At 46.1% G+C, this 17,233-nt stretch overlaps 1 pseudogene; it reads left to right on the top strand.

Annotated features, from left to right (window-relative positions):
- Window positions 1-16,807, top strand: part of LOC144127619 (uncharacterized) — an 88,402-nt pseudogene extending 71,595 nt beyond the window's left edge.
- Window positions 16,808-17,233: the final 426 nt, after the last annotated feature.

Raw genomic sequence — 17,233 nt, 5'->3', positions numbered from 1 at the left:
GTGGGGTCAGGAAGACCAGGTAGTCATCGACGTACCTGCACACGCGGGTGACAGCCATCCCTCGCAGTTTGTCTTGAAGACGTCGGTCAAAGGATGACAGAAAGAGCAAGGGAGCACCGGTTGAGCGTGGCAAACAACGATGGAGGGTTTTTGGCTAAGCATTGTGCGGACTGCACAAAAGTGAAGCAACGGGACTGTGTACCATGGTTCGAAAAGACGGAATTTCTGGCCAGATTGAATGACAAATGGGAGCGTCTCGTCGTCGAAACATTTTACATCGGCACTACGGACAACTGTGTTAGCAAGGCTTCTATTTCCTTATCATCCAAAGAATTTTCTTTTTTGCGGGGGTATGTGTAGCCTAGTGGCCTGTTTGTGCCCTGGTGATTGAGCAGTGCCTCCTGATTGCGTTGATGCTTTCGTTGTTCATTTGATTAGCGATCTCAGTTTTGTTTCGGTTCTGTCATGGTTTGAGATGTTTTCCTACGCTTTGGATTTCATTCACCCCCCTTTTTTAAAACCGTTGTTGTCCTAAACTGTTGTCCCGTCTTTCATCTTTTTGTTTTTTTAAATGACTTGGTGCCTATTTTCACTGTTTTTGAGACGTGGCTTCTTGAGCTGATTCATGGTTTTTTACCCTTTTGACCTGGTGCCTTTTTTCACTGTTTTTTTGTTTTTGACGATGACCGATGTGGTTGTTCTTGTTTCCGTTTTGTTTGCTTTCAAAAGGGGGAGTGCTTCATCTCTTGGTTTTGGTGTCAGCACCTGCGCTTGTAAGCGGTTCGAGCTTCAGTGGTATCAGATGGCTACAGTGGTGTGGTTTTTGTTATGAATTTCCTTACTTTGCAGAACGCGTAATTCTCAAGTGTGCACTGTCGCTAAGCGTTCCTTTGCTTTATGTTTTCATACAAAGGGCCGGCCCGGTATAAGATTACCTTGTAAGCGGTTGGTTCTTGTGTGGTCTGTTTATCGCCTGGGCAGATTGTCACGTGCCATATTGATCAGATTTGAAGTGCATGGGGGATCGCTATATATATTTGCCTTGTATTCCTTCCTTTAGTAAAGTTGTAAGTCTGCGTTAGTGTGTGTCTGCCTCCCTTTCGTCCGTGTTCTTGTTGCGCAGTTCGTCATTTTTGCATTATGATCAACCAACTAGCCCGACAAGTCCTGTACAAACTTGCATTCGTGCTTTATGGTGCAGACGGGCTTTTTCTTTTCATTTACGGCTTTGCACATGCGCACCAGCTTTTCGGGGGCAGTGAACAACACGTGCACGCCGCACTTCTCTCCAACTTTTCTCAGCCGGTGCGATAACTAGTGCACGTAAGGTAAGCTGTACGCTTCAGCCTTTTGCAGCTTCTTTCTTTGACTGGCATGCCATTGCGGCCACCTGCCCTGATTTCTTTCAGGAGGCATTCCGCCACAGCCGTCACAGTGTCTTTTGGAAAACCGGCGTTAGGCAACCGGAGCACTTGCGTCTCCAAACTAACCTCGATTTTATGTTGGCATGACTTTTCGAGAGCACCCCGCAGGCAATTTTTTGCAATGCCCCGCGTGACCAATTTTGAGTGAGCCGAATTATATGGTAAAATTTCGTTTTTTGTGCGTGGCTGGTACGACCAACAGATGTGCCCCGTGCCAAAGAACAAACACAGCTCGAGAAATTGGAGACACTCGTTCATCGGAACTTCATGTGTGAACCTCAGCTTGCCAGAACAAACACCGAAAATCTCTAAAACACTTTTTACAACCTGTGGTTTGTCGCTCTCGTTGTCAACATTCACAAACACAATAAAATCATCCACATATCTAAAACACCTCACAACACGTTTTTCCTCTTTCATGCACGCTGCCACGCGCTTCATGTGTGAACCATCGGAACTTCATGTGTGAACCATCGGAGATTCACACATGCAAAAGGCTGAAGCGTATAGCTATACCGTACGTGCACCAGTTATCGCATCGGCTGAGAAAAGTTGGGAAGAAGTGCGGCGTGGACGTGTTGTTCACTGCCCCCGAAAAGCTGGTGCGCATGTGCAAAGCCGTAAATGAAAAGAAAAAGCCCGTCTGCACCATAAAGCACGAATGCAAGTTTGTACCTTGCACTGTTGGTATCGTATACCGCATACCTCTCTCCTACGGTAGATGATATGTGGGGCAGTCTGGCAGCTGCCTAAACGAACGACTACGAGAGCACCGCACGCTGGTAGATTCATTGGCGGGGGGCGGCCATTTGGCCAAGCATTGTAAGCAGTGCGGGTGCGTGCCGGCGTTTGATGCCACGTGTGTGCTTGGTAGCGGAGGCACAAGGTTGGGGCGTGAGATTTATGAGGCTTATCACATTAACAGGGAAGGAGATAACTGTGTTAGCACAACATCACTTGCCTTCTCCAAAAAAGAAAACATGTACCTAAGGAATAGTTTGCCCCATTTTGATTAGAAAGTGCTTTTTGATTAGAAGCCCAGTGTGCGCATGCTCCACTCAAAATGCATTTATGTACCTTCTTTCTCACAGTAAAACCTCAGTTGATGTTTAGCGCTTGTCCTGTCTTCTTCTCTGTCTGCGACCCAGTTTTGTGCGCTAGTCTTTTAATTATTGATGACATATCAACTAGTCCAGCTTTCCGCATTGATAGCATTGATTTTTTGCTACACTGTTCTGTCATCGCGTTTTTTTTTTCTGTGCTGTTTTTTCGCTGAGCCGTTCTGTCCGGCGTGCTGTTTTGACGCATGCTGTTTTTTCCCTGTGCTGTTTTGTCGCCATGTTTTTTTCCCTGTCCCGTTTTGTCGATGTACCGTTCTTTATTCCCTGGGCAGTTTTGTCGCTGTGCTGTTTTCTCTCCTCTGTTTTGACGCATGCTGTGTTGACGTGTGCTGTTCTTCGTGTCCCCAATATTAACCGTGTTCTTTACGGGGGTAACAGGTGGACCATGCAACTAAACACTAAGGAATGCAAGTACATGCGTGCTTCTATTCGTAATAATACATTGCCCTCATCATCATCATGATCAGCCTTACTACACCCACTGCAGGGCAAAGGCCTCACCAATGTCTCTCCAATTAACCCTGTCCATTGCCAGCTGCATCCACCCTTTGCCTGCAAACGTCTTAATCTCATTCTCCCACCTAACCTTACGCCGCCCCCTTCTACGCTTTCTTTCTCTTGGAATCAACTCCGTTACCCTTAAGAACCAGCGGTTATCTTGCCTCCGTATTACATGGCCTGCCTAAGCCCATTTCTTCCTCTTGATTTCGACTAGGATGTCATTAACACGCGTTTGTTCCCTCACCCCCTCTGCCCGCTTCCGGTCTCTTAACGTTACACCTATCATTTTTCTTTCCATGGCTCGCTGCGTTGTCCTTAACTTAGGCTGAACTCTTTTCGTCAGCCTCCACGTTTCTGCCCCGTAGGTGAGTACCGGTACGATAAATCTGTTGTACACTTTTATCTTGAGGGAAATTGGTAAACTGCTACTCATAATCTGCGAGAACTTGTCATATGCGCTCCACCTCATTCTTATCCTTCTAGTTATCTCCCTCTCATGATCCGGATCAGCTGTCACTACCTGCCTTAAGTAGACGTATTCCGTCACAACTTCCAGGCTCTCGCTGCCAATTGTGAACTGTTGTTCCCTTGCTAGGCTGTTGAACATTACCTTGGTTTTCTGCATGTTAATTTTTAGACCCACCGTTCTGCTCTGCCTGTCTAACACATTGATCATGATTTGCGGTTCACCTCCCGAGTGACTCAGCAGGGCAATGTCATCAGCGAATCGCAGATTATTTTGATAATCTCCATTTACTCTTATTCCCAACTGTTCCCAATTCATGGCTCGGAATACTTCCTGTAAACAGGCGGTGAATAGCATTGGCGAGATCGTGTCTCCTTGCTTGACGCCCTTCCTTATTGGAATTCGCTGACCTTATGGAGGACTATAGTAGCTGTGCAGTTGCTATTTATATATATCTTCCAGTATTTTGACATAAGGCTCTTCTACCGACTGATTACGCAATGCCTGTATGACTGCTGAGGTTTCCACTGAGTCGAATGCTTTCTCGTAATCAATGAAAGCTATATATAGAGGTTGGTTATATACTGCGCATTTCTCTATCACCTGATTGATAGTGTGAATATGATCTATTGTGGAATATCCTTTACGAAAGCCTGCCTGATCATTTGGTTGATTAAAGTCTAACGTTGCCCTGACTCTATTAGCGATTACCTTAGTAAATACTTTGTAGGCAACGGATAGTAAGCTGATCAGCCTGTAATTTTTCAAGTCCTTGGCGTCTCCCTTCTTATGAATTAAGTTAATGTTTGCATTCTTCCAAGCTTCTGGTACAGTCGTGTTCATAAGGCATTGCGTATACAGGGTGGCTAGTTTTTCTAGCACGACGTCCCCTCCATCCTTCAACAGATCTGCTGTTACCTAATCCTCCCCTGCTGATTTTCCCCTTTTCATTGCTTCTAAGGCTTTCTTTACTTCATCTTTCTTTCCTGGTGGAATGACGCATTGCTGTGCACTCCTGTCTTTCTCATTAACGCTCGGATTGCATTGGCTACTGTACAGGTCTGTGTAGAACTCTTCGGCTATGTTAACTATCTTATCCATATTGCTAATGACATTGCCCTGCTGGTCTCTTAATGCATACATCTGGTTTTTACCTATGCCTAGTTTCCTCTTCACTGCTTTTAGGCTACCTCCGTTCTTTAGAGCATGCTCGATTCTTTCCATATTAAACTTCCTTAAGTCGGCTACCTTGCGCTTATTTATTAACTTTGATAGCTCTGTTAGTTCTATTCTGTCGGTAGAGTTAGACGCCCTGATGCTTCGGCGCTTCTTAATCAGATCTTTCGTCACCTGAGATAGCTTTCCGGTATCCTGTCGAACTTTCCTACCGCCTACTTCATATGCGCACTCCGTAATTATTGTTGTCAGATTATCGTGCATTGTATGAACATCAATATCGTCTTCCTCAGTTAAAGCCGAATGTCTGTTTTGCAGCGCTATCCTAAACTTCTGTGCTTTCCCTCTTCCAGCTAACTCGTTAATGGTCTTCCTCTTCACTAGCTTTTTCCGTCCCCTCTTCAAGTCTAAGCTAATTCTAGACCTTACCATTCTGTGGTCGCTACAGCGCACCTTTCCGAGGACGCCCACATCCTGAATGATGCCAGGTTTAGCGCATAGTATGAAGTCGATTTCATTCTTTGTTTCAAAATTGGGCCTCTTCCAGGTCCACTTCCTGTTTTCTCGTTTCCGGAAGAAGGTATTCATGATCTTTAAATTATTTCTATCCGCGAATTCGACTAATAATTCTCCCTGCTATTTCTAGAGCCTATCCCGTAGTCACCTACCTTCTATTGCCCTCATATCATCTTAATAATAGTAATATCGAATATGCGCACTGTTACAAAAACCTAGGTATATGTATTTCTTCTAATCTCTCTTCGAAGACGCTCGTAGTTATAAATAACCACCAACGCTAATCGCACGCAGGGCTTCATACACTTCCATTTTTATTTTTGTGCTAGCCCTGTAAGATCCCTTTTGTGCAAATGGTTAGTTCGTACTAAAGTGGAATGTCTTCGACCCCAGTCAAGAGACGCTCATCTATCAAATAGAATCTGTCCAGAACCGGGAGGCTCGTTTCATTTTTTAATTATCTCAGCAACTCAGGCGTCACTACTAAGAAAGCATGCTTAATACTACCGCTGCTGTCACAACGCAGAAAAATATTCCATCTTTACTAATTCCACAAGATTTATAATGAGAACCCCATTCTTAAGAATAAGCTAGGTGATAATACGTACCACCTTCTTATGTTTCAAATAGCATCGACCATCATCATAAAGTAAATGATATTTCATGCTAAACCAATCATTTTTACAATTATTTTCGATTGCGTCAATCAGCTGGAATCACCTTCCTCGATTATTGTCGAAATGACTGATAACTCTACGTTCAAATCTGCATTGAATAAACAAAAAAAACTGCAGCATTGCAATTTTTTGTATTTTTTTTCTATGTATTTTACTGATCCAGCCAATCTTTCTAAAACAGCTGTACTACTTGTTCTGTATACACGTATGCTAATGCGTTTCGAGCCCGATATCTCTTGTCTTTTTTTTTCATGTTTGTACAAGTTGTCGTTTTGCCTTGTATGCTTATCTTGATTTTTCTGTTCTGTCCTATATTCAGTTGATTCGTTTTATTTATTTATTTATTTATTTATTTATTTATTTATTTATTTATTTTCAATACTCTCAGTCTCATCTGAGACTTCAGTAGAGTTAGTTCTTGGGCTAGCTAGTTGGTATTCTTGATTCAAGCTCATAGTTCTTCAGCGCAACAGCCCACAGCCAAAGAAAATAAGAAGGAAGAAAAGAAGTACTAACACAGCGCTGACTGACAACTGTTTAATCAGAGACGCACACACAGCTTAAACACACTCAGACCAGCGCAAGCGCACACCATGAAAGAAAAAAAGGGAAAAAGAATCTCATCACATCTTTATCGCAAAAACTTTAAAAGGAACGCCTTTTCTGCATTAGGCAAAGTGACTGAAGTATCGCTGACACATTCTGACCCAGCTCTTTGAATATTATTGGCCTCTATCGTTTCACGGGTTGTTTCTAATTTGCTTCTGCTCAGAATCCTCACTCCCGAAAACATATAATCCATGCGAGTTGCGCAGGGCTCAAAATGTTTAGCACCTTTCCCATTACTTAGGTCTGTTGCGTGCTTAGGTGCCTTGCGCTTCTTTTCCCCTTTCACGGTGTGCGCCTGCACTGGTCTAAGAGTATTTAAGCTGTGTGTGCGTCTCTGAATAAACAGTTGTCAGTCAGCGCTGTGTTCGTCCTTCTGATCTTCATTCTTATTTTTTTGGCTGTGTGACGTTGCGCTGAAAAACTATGAGCTTCACTCATTTAAGACCATAGCAGGTCGGCCAGCAACAACGAGGAACAAAGATAAATTCAAGCAGTTCACTAGTGAATTACATGACAGAAAATCAAACAAAGGTGAACGTAAAGAAACAAGCAAAGTAAAAAATAAAAGGTAAAAATTAAGAAAAAAACATCTTGGATTAAGAACTGAAGTATACACACACGTATTTTAAGAAAAAAATGTATGTCTAGGAGTCAGGTGCAAGATTTCAGTCAGAAATTCAACGAAATGACAGCAAACGGGAGCGTGGGAGCGAAAGTAAGAGAAAAAAAGAGAAAAAAAAGAGGCTTCCTTCACCATTAATGAACAGCAAAATTATTGCTTAACTGATATGGACTCTGGCCGTGACGTGAACTGGGATAATGTGTCTGCAGTAATAACTGAGGGATCAAGGCGATTCCATTCTTTGATTACGCGATGAAAGTAAGAATACATAATCGTGTCGTTATGGCATGAGTATTATCTTATAGCACGTGCGTTTTTATGCCTCGACGAATGCGACTGTGAAAAAGATATGTATTTTGATAAGTCTATCTTGTAGTAGTTTTGAATCAAGAGAAATAAAAATCTTAGTCTTGCTTGTAGTGCTCTGAACGACGGTGTCGCTAATCACGAAATATACGCGAGGTTAGCAGGTGAATCAGTGGTCTTATATTTGTTATGAATAAATCTCAATGCTCTACGTTGTAGTTTCTACAGTTTTGTTACATTAGTCACTTAATGGGTGCACCAAACTGAGCTAGCATACTTTAGAACTGGACGAAGGAAAGTAGCATATGCGAATAGCTTAGTCGACGTGGGTGCGAGGCGCAGACATCTTCGCAGAAAAAACAGTTTGCGCAATGCCTTACTCGGTCCGTCGTCCGTTTTTTTCCGCTTCCTCCTAAACAACATTTTATGCGCGTTCCATCTTAGGTTAGAAGCAAGCGTGGTGCCTGAGCACTTATCTAGGTGAACTTTCGTCAGTATTCCGCCATTAACAAAGTACGGGAAGTCAAAAGGTCGCTTTTTTCTCGTTACCGTCATGCAAACTGATTTAGTCGTTTCTATCGCCATTTCCTTGCTTCGCACCATTCAGTTGTCTTGTTCAGTGAATTGCTGAGAGAAATATGATCTTCTTAGCTGTTAATTGTTTTGTAGATTATGCAGTCACCGGTAAAAAGTTTGATCAAACAATTGGCGGTGGTTTAGCTCTAGTTAAACCGGAAGTGACGCGATAGCTACAGCTGGCCAGGTGGAACTTGCTCAGTTGAATTGCAAAGTCAGTCATTCGCCGCTCCGTTGTTGTTGTTGTTGTTGTTGTTAGCCTATCAAAAGATGGCACATAGCTACACTAGGGGATCGGCCAAGAATCGGGTAGCTATTCATCTGTACTCAGGTAATATAAAAGAAAAGCACGCTGAAACGCAACACTGGAGGATTCTTCCTCATGAACAGAAATGGGATAAGAGTTTTGAGTTCAAAATTAGTAATAATAATAATAATAATAATAATAATAATAATAATAATAATAATAATAATAATAATAATAATAATAATAATAATATACACTGATACGGAACTATTGTCAAAATGTAATAATTGATGGGAAAAAAAAATTTGTAACACCTAGCATGACAGTCGGTGAGATTCTAGCAGAAAATTTAGAACAGCGATGCACACAGATCTGTGGCTGAACCCGAATGTGGTGGCACCAAATGATAGCAAGAGCGGGCTGCTTAAACTAAGGCCAAGGGGCCGCAAGGGCTCCAGCAACCTTCTTCTCAAAGAGGTGTATCGGCGACATTAGAGCCAAAAATGTTCAATAGATTCAGGCTCACGGCAAAACGCACAAAGGGGAGGGAGCGCCAATCCCGACCTGTGCAAATAGAAATTTAGAGGAGGGATAAGGGAGCGCAGCCTCGTCAGAGATACTTCAAGCTGCCGAGATCGACAAACTTTCCTGTTCCAAGAATATCTCAGGTGCTGGAAATCCGCCGACGTAAAAAATGTTGTGTCTTGTGTGCTTAAAAACCCACGTCGCCGAAACCTAGATGCTGTAATATATGCTGTAGCCGGGATGATGTGCAACACAGGGCCGCTTAAGGAAGCCTACTAAATGAACAAGGCTCAAATGCGGAGGAAGAAGGGGCAAGAATGTGTTGAAAATGAAACCGTCAACATGTGCGGCGACGGACGAACACAGAGATAAAGAATCGGTAAATACTGCCACTGAGGTAATAGAAGGGTCGAGCTTGCGTAGAGCAAGTATACTACTGCCAGAAACTCTGCTTGAAAAATGGGAGCGAAATCTGGCAGGCGTAGTGAAAAGGACCAGTCTAAATGCGGGTTGCTGGGTGTTCCTTCTTCATCTTATTCCCACTTGAGACGGCGCATGCGCACAGCTGTTGCAGCTCAGTTTCACCGGCGCGCCGCGCCGCCAGCAGCAGCAGCTGCTCCGCGACACGTGGCTGGTCACGTGACCAACCGCCTGACGAACCAAGTGATCAGCCATGACGCCGCGCCTTCGGCAGCTGCTCCGCACCACGTAACCAACCACGTGACAGCGTGGCGGCGGTGCAGCCACAGGGTGACGGCGCCGCCACGCTGAAGGCTCGAAATGCTACCGTAATGTAGCTATCGCTACAAAATCAATATTGTTGGTTATGTCTTTAAGGAATAGAAGAACGTCAGTTTGGGCTAGATGGTGCATTATTTGAGACAGAAATGGTAATAGCGCTGCAATTAGACGTACACAAGAAAGACTGACACAGGACATGCGCTAACTTCATCTTATTTTATTCACTGCAAAGCCAGCAAATATATGGAAAATTCAAGGCATGCGCAAACAACACCTACACAACAGGCATCAACAAAACCGTTCAAGATACGATATCTCATTCTTGAAAAGGCGAACCGAGGTATCACTCACGCAATCTACTCCCCTCTTCCTAATGTGGAATGCTTCCAGAAGTTCTCTCGCCTTCGTATCTCCACTCCTGCCCAGAATCTTTATCTCCCGAAGCCGTGGCTCACACTTCTTGCATTGCTGGCATCTTTTTTGCCCCGGCCCATGTTCTGCCGCACGATTACAAACGAAGCACTCCGCGCAATGCTGTGAAAGATGCGCACCTCCTAGATTTGTAAGCGATCTTGCGTGCTCAGCCGCGCGGTCATTAACGCACCGCCCCGTTTGGCCCACGTAGGCTTTTCCGCAGGTCAGTGGTATTTCATACACCACACCTGTGCAGCACTTCCCGTACTGCTTGCCATGCTTTTTGTTGCAGGAGCTCTTTTTATCGCTCCCAATGCGCGCGCATAGCTGGCCAAGCTTTCGTGGGGCAGAAAACACGACCGGCACGCCATGTCGCTTTGCCACTTTATTCACATTGTGCGCGGCCCTGTGCACATAAGGCACAACTTCTGGTCTCACCGACTGTTTGTTCGGCTCAGTCGCCTTGTGAAACAACGCACACTTGACTTTTCTTAGGAGGGCTTCAGCAACTGCTGTGATAACCGTGCATGGGAACCCCGCCGAAACCAACCGATCAACTTGCGTGTCAAAACTCATCTGCATAGCATGGTGACACGACTTCACGAGAGCCGACTCAAGGCAGAGGCGAGCAATGGCGCGTTTTACAGTTTTTGAGTGTGCTGATGTGTACGGCAAAAGCTCCTTCTGGGCTCGAGGGGAATAACGCCAACAAACATGATCCTCGCCCAGGATAATATTAAGGTCTAAAAACTGTAAGCTCCCCCCTTTGGGTAGCTCATGAGTGAACACCAACCCCCTCCCCTCTTTTTGGAAGTTGGCTAAAACTGTGTTAACAGTATCCGTGTAGGTCAAGTTATTTTGTTTTTTAAAAACAACTAGAAAATCGTCAACATACCTAAATACTTTTAGTACTCCCTTCCCTGTTAAACTTAGTTCTAGGGCGCGGTCAATAAAAGCTAGAAAAATGTTAGTAAGAACTGGAGCTACGCAGGATCCGATGCAAATCCCTTGTCTTTGGCGGTAAAATTTGTTGTCAAATGAGACAAACGTCACACTAAGATAAAATTCAAGCAACTTAATAAAATCACAAATCGACACGCCTGAGGAGTTCTGGAAACTAACAGCACCGCTACTTTCTATGGCTTCCCTCACGCAAGTGAACAAGGCATCGTGGGGCACCGAATAAAACAAGTCTTCTACATCAACAGAACAGACATAACCAATATAGGCATTTCCCTCCAGAAACCTAACAACATCTTTAGAACTTTTTGTAGCGAAAGGATCATGAACACTAAGTGAGCTCAGATGCATCTGTAAGAATTTGCTAAGAACCACCTGCCACGTACCATTCTCACTGACCACAGTTCTAAAAGGTATCGACGGTTTATGCGTTTTTGCTGTAAAAAATACAGAAAGAGCATTGCATTTACTGTTACTGATGTGGTTTGCCAGCCTACCTAATTCTAAGTCCTTACACAACAAGATTGCTTTCCCTTTTACCCTCGTTGCGCTAGCTTTCAAAGGAACAAAGTTCATGGCAATCGCTTCACCTGCTCTTGTTCGGAACTCTCCTTCGGGGAGCACCACGAAGCCACCATCCTTGTCGGCTTGGAGAAGCCGGAGGCTGTGCTGTTTGAAGTAGGACACCACTTTTGCCATGGGATCCTTGCCTGGACCAGTAGAGGAGCGACTTGTAGATCTGGTCAGTGCGTCCACACCATCAAGGAGGCACCTTTCCTTGTTTTCTTCTGCAGCCTTTCCTGCGGTGCGTCTGTTTAGAGCGAGGAACTCATGTGCTTGAACCCGTGGTTCATGGCTGAACTTCGGCCCCTGGTTCAACGTGGTTCTTACGTCGCTAGGAAGCTCTACTTCCCCGATGATAGTCACACCTTTTCCCGCTGGCTTCTTAGTCTTCTGTACGGCAGAAGACTGCAACACTTCATTCAGAGTGTGAGCCCCCCAAAACTCGGTCAATCTTCCTGTAAGGCGACGAATCGCACGAAGATTCTTCTCCGCCAGCCACCCCGGATCCAGGTTGTAACATAGAGCCCGCACATTGTCTTCACATCTTCTAATTTGTCTCCACAGCTCTGTTTTCAGAAACTTGCAAATGCGCTTGAGTAGCCCTACGGGTGCTACTCAACATGCCGTGCAAGATACATATCGTTTTGCCTTCGAAAGGGTTTCGTTCCAGTGGATGTGGCTGCACTGTTTGGGTGTTTGCGACCACCCGTAGGGCTACTCAAGCGCATTTGCAAGTTTCTGAAAACAGAGCTGTGGAGACAAATTAGAAGATGTGAAGACCATGTGCGGGCTCTATGTTACAACCTGGATCCGGGGTGGCTGGCGGAGAAGAATCTTCGTGCGATTCGTCGCCTTACAGGAAGATTGACCGAGTTTTGGTGGGCTCACACTCTGAATGAAGTGTTGCAGTCTTCTGCCGTACAGAAGACTAAGAAGCCAGCGGGAAAAGGTGTGACTATCATCGGGGAAGTAGAGCTTCCTAGCGACGTAAGAACCACGTTGAACCAGGGGCCGAAGTTCAGCCATGAACCACGGGTTCAAGCACATGAGTTCCTCGCTCTAAACAGACGCATCGCAGGAAAGGCTTCAGAAGAAAACAAGGAAAGGTGCCTCCTTGATGGTGTGGACGCACTGACCAGATCTACAAGTCGCTCCTCTACTGGTCCAGGCAAGGATCCCATGGCAAAAGTGGTGTCCTACTTCAAACAGCACAGCCTCCGGCTTCTCCAAGCCGACAAGGATGGTGGCTTCGTGGTGCTCCCCGAAGGAGAGTTCCGAACAAGAGCAGGTGAAGCGATTGCCAAGAACTTTGTTCCTTTGAAAGCTAGCGCAACGAGGGTAAAAGGGAAAGCAATCTTGTTGTGTAAGGACTTAGAATTAGGTAGGCTGGCAAACCACATCAGTAACAGTAAATGCAATGCTCTTTCTGTATTTTTACAGCAAAAACGCATAAACCGTCGATACCTTTTAGAACTGTGGTCAGTGAGAATGGTACGTGGCAGGTGGTTCTTAGCAAATTCTTACAGATGCATCTGAGCTCACTTAGTGTTCATGATCTTTTCGCTACAAAAAAGTTCTAAAGATGTTGTTAGGTTTCTGGAGGGAAATGCCTCTATTGGTTATGTCTGTTCTGTTGATGTAGAAGACTTGTTTTATTCGGTGCCCCACGATGCCTTGTTCACTTGCGTGAGGGAAGCCATAGAAAGTAGCGGTGCTGTTAGTTTCCAGAACTCCTCAGGCGTGTCGATTTGCGATTTTATTAAGTTGCTTGAATTTTATCTTAGTGTGACGTTTGTCTCATTTGACAACAAATTTTACCGCCAAAGACAAGGGATTTGCATCGGATCCTGCGTAGCTCCAGTTCTTACTAACATTTTTCTAGCTTTTATTGACCGCGCCCTAGAACTAAGTTTAACAGGGAAGGGAGTAATAAAAATATTTAGGTATGTTGACGATTTTCTAGTTGTTTTTAAAAAACAAAATAACTTGACCTACACGGATACTGTTAACACAGTTTTAGCCAACTTCCAAAAAGAGGGGAGGGGGTTGGTGTTCACTCATGAGCTACCCAAAGGGGGGAGCTTACAGTTTTTAGACCTTAATATTATCCTGGGCGAGGATCATGTTTGTTGGCGTTATTCCCCTCGAGCCCAGAAGGAGCTTTTGCTGTACACATCAGCACACTCAAAAACTGTAAAACGCGCCATTGCTCGCCTCTGCCTTGAGTCGGCTCTCGTGAAGTCGTGTCACCATGCTATGCAGATGAGTTTTGACACGCAAGTTGATCGGTTGGTTTCGGCGGGGTTCCCATGCACGGTTATCACAGCAGTTGCTGAAGCCCTCCTAAGAAAAGTCAAGTGTGCGTTGTTTCACAAGGCGACTGAGCCGAACAAACAGTCGGTGAGACCAGAAGTTGTGCCTTATGTGCACAGGGCCGCGCACAATGTGAATAAAGTGGCAAAGCGACATGGCGTGCCGGTCGTGTTTTCTGCCCCACGAAAGCTTGGCCAGCTATGCGCGCGCATTGGGAGCGATAAAAAGAGCTCCTGCAACAAAAAGCATGGCAAGCAGTACGGGAAGTGCTGCACAGGTGTGGTGTATGAAATACCACTGACCTGCGGAAAAGCCTACGTGGGCCAAACGGGGCGGTGCGTTAATGACCGCGCGGCTGAGCACGCAAGATCGCTTACAAATCTAGGAGGTGCGCATCTTTCACAGCATTGCGCGGAGTGCTTCGTTTGTAATCGTGCGGCAGAACATGGGCCGGGGCAAAAAAGATGCCAGCAATGCAAGAAGTGTGAGCCACGGCTTCGGGAGATAAAGATTCTGGGCAGGAGTGGAGATACGAAGGCGAGAGAACTTCTGGAAGCATTCCACATTAGGAAGAGGGGAGTAGATTGCGTGAGTGATACCTCGGTTCGCCTTTTCAAGAATGAGATATCGTATCTTGAACGGTTTTGTTGATGCCTGTTGTGTAGGTGTTGTTTGCGCATGCCTTGAATTTTCCATATATTTGCTGGCTTTGCAGTGAATAAAATCAGATGAAGTTAGCGCATGTCCTGTGTCAGTCTTTCTTGTGTACGTCTAATTGCAGCGCTATTACCATTTCTGTCTCAAAGTCTTTAAGGAATATTAAAAATAAGAGTGGCCCCACCCCGGATCTTTGGGGGACGCCTGATGTGACGGGCACTGTCGCAGGTTTAGGGGCTTAACGTCCCAAAGCGGCTCAGGCTGTGCGGGACGCCGTAGTGAAGGACTCCGGAAACTTCAACCACCTGGGATTCTTTTGAGGTGCACTAACCTCGCACAGTACACAGGCCTCTAGAATTTGGCCTCCTTCAAAATTCCACCCGCTCAGCCCGAATCGAACTTGTGTCTTTCCGGTCAGCTACCGAGTGCCATAGGCACTGAGCCACCGCGGCGGCTGTGTTTCAACGCGCCAAGCATTTAGCCCATTGCATGTTCACTGGATGTTTGGTGGTTGACTGGGCAACCGCGGCGGCCCAGAAAGAGGTGAATAATACTTCAATAATCGATATTTAGGGAGGAGTATAAGAATTTTAGAATACCGTGGTTTCTCCTTGCGGGTAAAGCGCGCCATGGAGTAGGGAGCAAGCACTTAACTGCTTCTCCAATGGCTAGTAACCAAACGTGTTCATATTGTGACGCCCGTGAATAGGCGATGCCTACTTATTTGGTACGCGTACCTGAGCACGCAGAAGAGGAGGAGAACGAGGTGGTTGGTTCCGTCTCGTGCTCGGCAAGCGGACCCAGCTGGTTTCAGTCGCCTGTCGTTGTCTGAATAAACCCCTCGTGGTAACATCTTGGTGAAGGTGCTGGGTGTAGAGGTTCCCCGAAGACGGATCTCCAGCCTCACCTTCACCAGAGTCGTCGCATTGTTGGTCTGCCGCCTTCTGTTCCCATGATGTCCCTGGACGGCGACGCTACGAGGCCTGTGCCCAGCAGTTCGTGGCAGCATTACCGGGAGCCACGGTCGTTCGCGTGTTCATCCAGCGACGACGTCGATGAATGGCTCACCTACGACCAACGGGTGAGTCACTACAAGTGGAACTCCTCCACCCGACTTGCCAACGGCGTAGTTTCTCTAACCGACACGGCCTTAACGTGACACGACATCCATGACGATTCGTTCACGACATGGGACCAATTTGTAGAGGAACTCAAGAAGTGCTTCGGTGACTCAGTCGCGAAGAAGGAGCGGGATGAACAAGCGCTTGCACAAAGGGCTTCAGCTTCCCAGTGACACATGTACGACGTACATGAAAGAAATCCGCAAGTTGTGCAACGTCGTCTCTCCTGTCATGACAAAAGAGGATAAAGTTGGCTGCTTACTTATAGGATTGGCCAAATACATTTAAGATTTTTTTATCGGAAAAGAAAGTTATGAGTCCGTGTCTGCCGAGATTCAGCCCTGTCGGACGTTCGAGACGTTGAAAATGCGTCGCATCACGCCGAAATTCGGACGTTTGGCCGAGGTAACGATGGTGGCAGCCGTGGATGCGCCATCGTCATGTGATCTAGCCTCCACGATCCGCCAGATTGTTCGCTAAGAGTTGACAAGGTCGCTGGAACTCACTCGGAATTCCACAGCGCTCCCTCCTGTGAATCTCACGCGCCCTCCTCCACCAGCCGACGTTAACGTGGCGGATGTTGAGGAGCACCGCGTATCCGCAGGGCTGCGGCCGAGCAAGATACGGCGATTACCCCCAGGCCACCGGTAGCGCTTTTACCAGCCCATGCCGGCCACATACGGCGAGCACTTTCGGCCCAGTACTTCATGCTATTGTACCACCTTCTTCGGCAGTATGTGTACCGGTTTCCTGCCCCGATACCACTCTCGACTTGTTTGGTGCGGCTGTGGAGCCAAACCATTTTTGACCGGCCTAAAGAATATCTTGGTTCTTCATGCCATGGTTTCCGTCACGAACTGACGCACTGCACTGTGCACAGTGAATTGTTCGACAGAATCTGTAGTTCTGCCTGAAGGCATGCAGCTTGCGTTCGCAGCCACGACTGGCCAGAATACGTTGCCTCGGTAACCGACGCCTTGGGCGCAGCCGTGCCAGATCTTTACGACCAGTAGCAGTTACATCGCATGACCGACAACTAGCTCTCCACGCATGAGCGCCGTGCTCTGCTGGCCATCGTCCTACGACACTCCACTGTGTTTGACTTCTCACAGCCTGGTGGCCTCTCTTCCTTCCCCTTGTCTCGGACCCTGCACAGGGTTGACACTGGCGCCTCACATCCGATCCGACAAAAGCCCTACCCAGTGTCACCATCAGAACGCAAGGTGATCAATGAACAAGTGAAGGAGATGTTAACCAAAGGTGTTATTTAAGAGTTGTCGAGTCCCTGGACTGCTCCTGTACTTGTACGGAAGAAGGATGAATCATGGAATTTCTGCGTGGATTACCGTCGCCTAAATAACGTCACAAGAAAAGACGTATACCGGCTTCCTCGAATCGACAACGCCATCGACTGCCTTTTTTCAGCCTCGTACTTCTCTTCTATTGACCTCCGGTCCGGGTACTGGCCAATCCCTATGCATGCTGCGGACAAAGAGAAAACAGCGTTTATTATGCCCGACGGGATTTATGAATTTGATGTAATGCCATTCGGGCTTTTTAATGCGCCCGCCACCTTCCAGAGATTTATGGAAACTACACTCTGTGGTTTGAAGTGGTAAATATGCATGTGCTACATAGACGATGTTATATTCGGAAAGACGTGCAGTGAGCACAACGACCATTTAGCTCTCGTCCTG

This window comes from Amblyomma americanum, chromosome 4, assembly GCF_052857255.1.
Source record: "Amblyomma americanum isolate KBUSLIRL-KWMA chromosome 4, ASM5285725v1, whole genome shotgun sequence".
NCBI lineage: Eukaryota > Metazoa > Arthropoda > Arachnida > Ixodida > Ixodidae > Amblyomma > Amblyomma americanum.
The sequence above is the reverse complement of the archived record's forward strand: the minus strand, read 5'-3'. Positions and strand labels throughout refer to the sequence as shown.